Raw genomic sequence first — 6,140 nt, forward strand, 5'->3', positions numbered from 1 at the left:
GTTGCCTAAAGCAATGGATTCTAATAATTTCCTTTTCTCCACTTCCTCTCTACCTTTAAAAACTTTTCCTTTTCTGTAGCCCTTTGGAGTTCCCTTCTACTTGCTAGATGGGATGCTGCCCAATCCATGAATTGATTAAGAAAACCAATTAGATCTTTAAAGTTTCCTTGATTGAATTTTTTGCTATTTAACAATCCTCACCAACAGTGCACAGGTTTCCAATTTCTCTACATCCCCATCAACACTTGCTATCTTCTGTTTGATAGTGGCTATCCCAATGCATGTGAGGTGATATGTCATTGTGGTTTTGATTTATGTTTATCTAATGGTTAGTGATATTATACATCTTCTCTTACGCTTGTTCATTATTTGTATATCTTTGGAGAAATGTCTATTCAAGTCCTTTGTCCATTTTCTAATCAGGTTACTTTTATTGTTCTTGTTGAGTTGTAGTTCTTTATATATTCTGGATATTAACCTCTTAACAGATACATGATTTGCAAATATTTTCTTCTTTCTGTTGACCGCTTTTTCACTTTGTTGATTGTTTCCTTTGATGCGCAGACATTTTTAAGTTTGATGAAGTTCGAGTAGTCAATTTTTTTGTCCCCTGTGTTTTTGGTGTCATATCTCCAGAAAATCACTGCCAAATCCAATGTCATGAAGCTTTTCCCTTATGTTTTCTTCTAGAATTTTTATAGTTTTAGGTTTTGTGTTTAGGTCTTTATCCATCAAGAGTTGGTATACGGTATAAGGTAAGGGTCCAACTTCATTTCTTTGCATGAGGATATCCAATATTCCCGATACCATTTATTGAAGACACTAATCTTTCCCTGCTGTGTGGTCTTGGCACCTTTGCTGAAGATCATTTGACTACGCAAGGGTTTATTTCTGGGCTCTCTATTCTGTTCCATTGGTTTCTATGTCTGTTTTTAAGCCCAAATGCATTTTTTAATTAACATAGTTTTATAACAGGTTTTGAAGTTGGGAAATATGAGGCCTCTAACTTTGTTCTTTTTTGAGATTATTTTGCTATTTGGGGTCCTTTGAGATTCCCAATAAATTTTTGGATTTTTTTCTATTTCTACAAAAATGCTTTGGGATTTGATAGGGACTGCCCTTACTGTCCTTTTGAAAAGGCCTTCTTGTCCCTCTCCCCTCTCTCTGCCAGGAAACAAGAACTCCAGGCCAGCTCAACCTAGAGTGCAGATTCCCCAGAAGAAAGCTAGGGGTGCTGGTGAGGGATGCACTAGACTCCCACCCCTTGGTGCTGCTCGTCAGAAATCCAGCACCTCAACCCCTCAGGGTTCACTTGCCACCTTAGCTGTGGTGTTTCTGGCCATCCCAACGTGCTCTCAGGCTGGTGGCTTCTAGGTAATGTGTCACACAGTAGGACCGTGGATCTCATGATCATGTGTCCATTGTTGTACTTCCTTTGGCATAAAATGGGTCCCTTGGTCTAAGGCAATCTATCAGGATTCAGTCAGAGAAGGAGAACCGCTTTGAGTGATAGAGAATAAGATATTGAGGTAGGCAGAATAATGCCCCCTCCCTACCCCCGACCCCAAAGATGTCCATGTCATCATCTCTGGAACCTGTGAATATGGTAGTTTAGATGGCAAAGGGAGAATCAGGCTAGCAAATGGAATTGAGTTTGCTTCTCAGCTGACCTCAAAACAAGGAGATTGTTCTCGATTATCTGGGTAGGCTCAAGGTAGTCACAAGGGTCCTTTAATGTGGAAGAGGGAGGGAGAAGAAGCGGTCCCTGTGATGCCATGTGCAAGGAACTTGAAAACTAATATTGGCATTTGTTATAGGGAATAGACCCTCAGCAGTTATGGAAGTTAGTGAAGAATGTTCCGGAAGACTACTAACAGCCTGTGCTTTTGGTAGCAAGCAGGCCTGGCAGTCAGACAGGAGGGCTGGGCGTGAACAGACTAGCTGCTGTCCCACAGCAAACCAGCGAGGCAAGCCGGCTGCCCCTGCGCCATGATAGATGCTTGCCCCTGCCTTCCACACCGCACGAAATTGCTCTTGAGGCCGAAGCTAACTTGGAACCACGCAGGGAAGGAAATTAGGAAAATGTAACTTCAGCATAGCTACATTGACACAATAAAAGGCTACCACATTCTTAGGGAAAAAAATTATATATATATATTTATTTATTTATTTAAGAACTTTAAGTGAGTTACTTTAAGTAAGTTCTACACCCAACATGGGACCCGAACTCGTGACCCTGAGATCAAGAGTCGCGTGCTCCACAGACTGAGCCAGCTACACTCTCCTCTGCCCCTTGGGTAATTGTGGGACCGAGGGATTGCCAGGCATGAGTCTCGGTAAAAATGAATTACTGCTCCTCCAGGGTGGAAGTGGCCCCATGGTTGGAGCACAGGCGGGTGATGATGTCACTGTGTAGGGCTCAGCATCACCTGAGGCTGCTATGAGGCTGGACAGCCAGCCTTGCTGACAGGAGCCCACTCTGTTGGGACCATGCATCGGTTCTTTCTTGGCTATTCCAGACGCACGTCCCCTGGGCAAACTCTGGGGGCAGCGAGGATGGAGGGTGGTTGACCTCCATGAGAAGAGCAAGCCTGTGCACTCGCTGGTCCAGTTCGTCCCCGTGGTGGGTGCTCTCTGCTCACCACTGGCTGAAGACATAAAGACCTGCCTCTCCCAGAGACCTCTTTGTCCTTGATTTCCCTCTTTCTCTCATTCGAGGCCCAAGCCATTTGCCAGGATGAATTCATGGGGACAAGGAAAAGCATGTATTCCGAACCCCCTTGTGCAGGGAAGGTATTACATGAGTAATTTCTAGGGTAATATGGAGGTACGAGCGATGTGGGAGCCTCACCAGGAGGCTCTAGCTTTATCAGAGAATAGTCAATTCAAGAACAGAAATAAGGTCAGGAGGTTGGGCTGAGAAGGTACGGATGGGACTGGGGTTTAACCTAAGGGCAACAGAGAAGCATCTGATGTGTCTTGAATGTTGACTCTGAAGGGCCAGTGACTGAGGGACAATGACCTGGAGGAGGACAGGGCGGAGCAGGGCTAGAGAGGAGGCTGGTGTGTAGTAGCCCAGATGAGGGTGTAGACTAGCAATGAGGCAGTAGGCATAGAAATGGGAGGTAGGATGAACAGGACTTGGTGAAGGGTTGGATAAGGAGCAAGAAGGAAGAGTCAGGACACCTCGCAGGGCTCTGGTCTGAGATAAAGTGTGCACCGTGCATCCGTTTCCGGAGGGGCACACAGCAGAGTCGGGGAGGGGGGAGGTTTGAAAGTTCATTTAGTTATCTCTATGTATTGATTTCCTTAGTAAGCGGTGCTAAGGAGAGTAAAGGGCCGAGTCAAAGGCTGTCCTTGTCCTGAAGGAGGGCCCGGCGGATTCAGATGTCAGAATATTCCTGCTTTTTGACCCACTAGGGTCAAATGCTCAGGGAAACAATGCTCAAGAAAACAGTGAATCCATTTAAATTCAACATACCTTTTAATCGAGCAACTACTCATAATAGGCCAGGCACCATTTGGCCCGAGGAACTGAAGACAAATGAACACAGCCCCTGACCTCAAGTTGCCCACAGTCCATTGGAAAAGATAAAACAAGCATGAAAGTAACTGTGATATGAAACATGTGAGTCAGAGCCAGGGGAGAAATGCTGGCAGAGACGTGGGCAGCCGGGCAGACCCCTTGGACAAGCTTGTGCCCCCACAGGATTCAGATGCCCCCCCCCAACACCTTCTCCTTGGGCCAGAATTAGATGGGAATTTATTTTTCTGGCTATACAATGTTTGCACTATTAACTCTCTTAACTACTGTTAATGCTAAGGTAATGTACTTAGTATGAATTTCTGTAGGAAGCATTACTTATATTGGTTGAGGGGCTTGGGGGAGCCTAATAGTACTTTTGAAACTTAACATTAGCAGGGTTGCCAGATTAAAAATACAGGACATCCATGGGGCGCGTGTGTGGCTCAGTTTAGCGTCTGCCTTCAGCTCAGGTCATGATCCCAGGGTCCTGGGATCAAGCCCTGCATCAGGTTTCCTGCTCCGTGGAGAGCCTGCTTCTCCCTCTCCCTCCATCCCTCCCCACACCTCACCCCCCCCGCTCCGCTTGTGCTGGTGTGCTCTCTCTCCCTCTCTCAAATAAATAAAATCTTAAAAAAATAATAAAAATACAGGACATTCAGTTACATGTGAATTTCAGATAAACAAATGAATGTTTTAGTATAAGGATGCCCCCAATATTGCATGGGACATAAACTAAAAAGGTATTCGTTGTTTATCTGAAATGACAGATGGAATACAAAGATGACCTCTACGTGTTTACGTGGTAGGAGTCATTTAGAAGAGCTCAAAGAGGGAATGATACACTTTTATACTAAAACACTTGTAATAATCTTTCTGTAAGTAAAATGCCAGAGTATTCAAAGCATTATGCAACCAAAACAATTTTTTTTCTTTTTCTTTTTTAGTATAAGTAAATAATGCCGTGTTTGGGGAAAAAAACCTTTTCATTGTTTATCTGAAATTCAAATGTAATTCCGACTTGACTGGGTGTATTTTTTTTTTTTTTAAAGATTTTATTTATTCATTTGAGACAGAAAGAATGAGAGAGACAGAGAGCACATGAGAGGGGGGAGGGTCAGAGGGAGAAGCAGACCCCCCGCCGAGCAGGGAGCCCGATGCGGGACTCGATCCAGGGACTCCAGGATCATGACCTGAGCCGAAGGCAGCCGCTTAACAACTGAGCCACCCAGGCGCCCGCCTGGGTGTATTTTTATTAGCTAAATCTAGCAACGGAAACCATACGCAGTCTTTAGCTGCACATTGTCCTCTTCCTGTTTCCTCATGACACGCTCAGCCGCTTAAGAATCTAAGATACCAGGGCACCTGGGTGGCTCAGTTGGTTAAGCGACTGCCTTCAGCTCAGGTCATGATCCTGGAGTCCCGGGATCGAGTCCCGCATCGGGCTCCCTGCTCGGCAGGGAGTCTGCTTCTCCCTCTGACTCCCCTCCCTCTCATGTGCTCTCTGTCTCTCTCATTCTCTCTGTCTCAAATGAATAAATAAAATCTTTAAAAAAAAAAAAAAAAGAATCTAAGATACCAGCAAGTTGTGAACCCAAACAGGGTGATTTGTCCTCACCTAGTGGTGGACCCAGTCAACGTCTGTACCTTCAATGCCCTGCTTAATCACTTACGCAACACCTACCGAGCTACAGAGTCAAAAAAAAAAAAGTCTTTGCTTGCCATTTAGCAGAAGGGGCTATATCGAGGCAAATTGCTCTAAAATCTCTCTTAGGCTGCACCCTAGACGAATGTGCGGGTACAGAGGGTCACAAAGATGACTTCTACATGTTTAAGAGGTAGAGGTCTTTTAAGAAGATTTCAGACTGGATGATCTAACTCTTTATCCTATAAAAGTCATAATCTTATCTTTTTCTAACTAAAATTCCAGACTGTTAAAACAGTATGAGATTTGGGACTATTCTATTTGTTGTTATATTTAAGGACTAACTCCAATCCTTTGGGAAAACGGACTATCTTTGTACTTGATAGGCAAATGTTTTTCTCATTCATTCATTCATTCATTTTTTTCCCTCAGCTCCTTCCTCTCTTGAAGGAGCTAGGAAATTTTGGGGAGGACCAGGGGGTGAGGGGCAGTGAGATTCACCGTGAGGACAGTTTAATTAATTTTTTAAAAGATTTATTTATTATTTTAGAGAGGGGGGAGGGGCAGAGGGAGAGAGAGAATCTTAAGCAGACTCTGCATTCAGCACGGAGCCTGACACGAGGCTCAATCCCAGGACTCTGAGATCATGACCTAAGTGGATATCAAGAGTCAGATGCTTAACCGACTGAGCCACCCAGGTGCCCCAAGGACAGTTTAATTTGAACCAGCTACTGACAGCAACAATCTATTTTCTCCCTCTTCCCCAAACCTGTTTTTTCTATCTACTCTGCCAATTTTTTTTTTCCTTCATCAGTTACTACCTCATCCACAAGATATCCTCTGCTAGAATGTGAGTCCCAAGTGGGATGGGCCTCATGAAGGGTAGGAAACTGGTATATTTTTTGCATGAAAGGCATCAAATTCTCTTCTTGCCTTTTTCCCCTCGGGTGAGGGAAAAGATACTCCTATTTT

The sequence above is a fragment of the Neomonachus schauinslandi genome, chromosome 1 (assembly GCF_002201575.2).
Source record: "Neomonachus schauinslandi chromosome 1, ASM220157v2, whole genome shotgun sequence".
Lineage (NCBI taxonomy): Eukaryota > Metazoa > Chordata > Mammalia > Carnivora > Phocidae > Neomonachus > Neomonachus schauinslandi.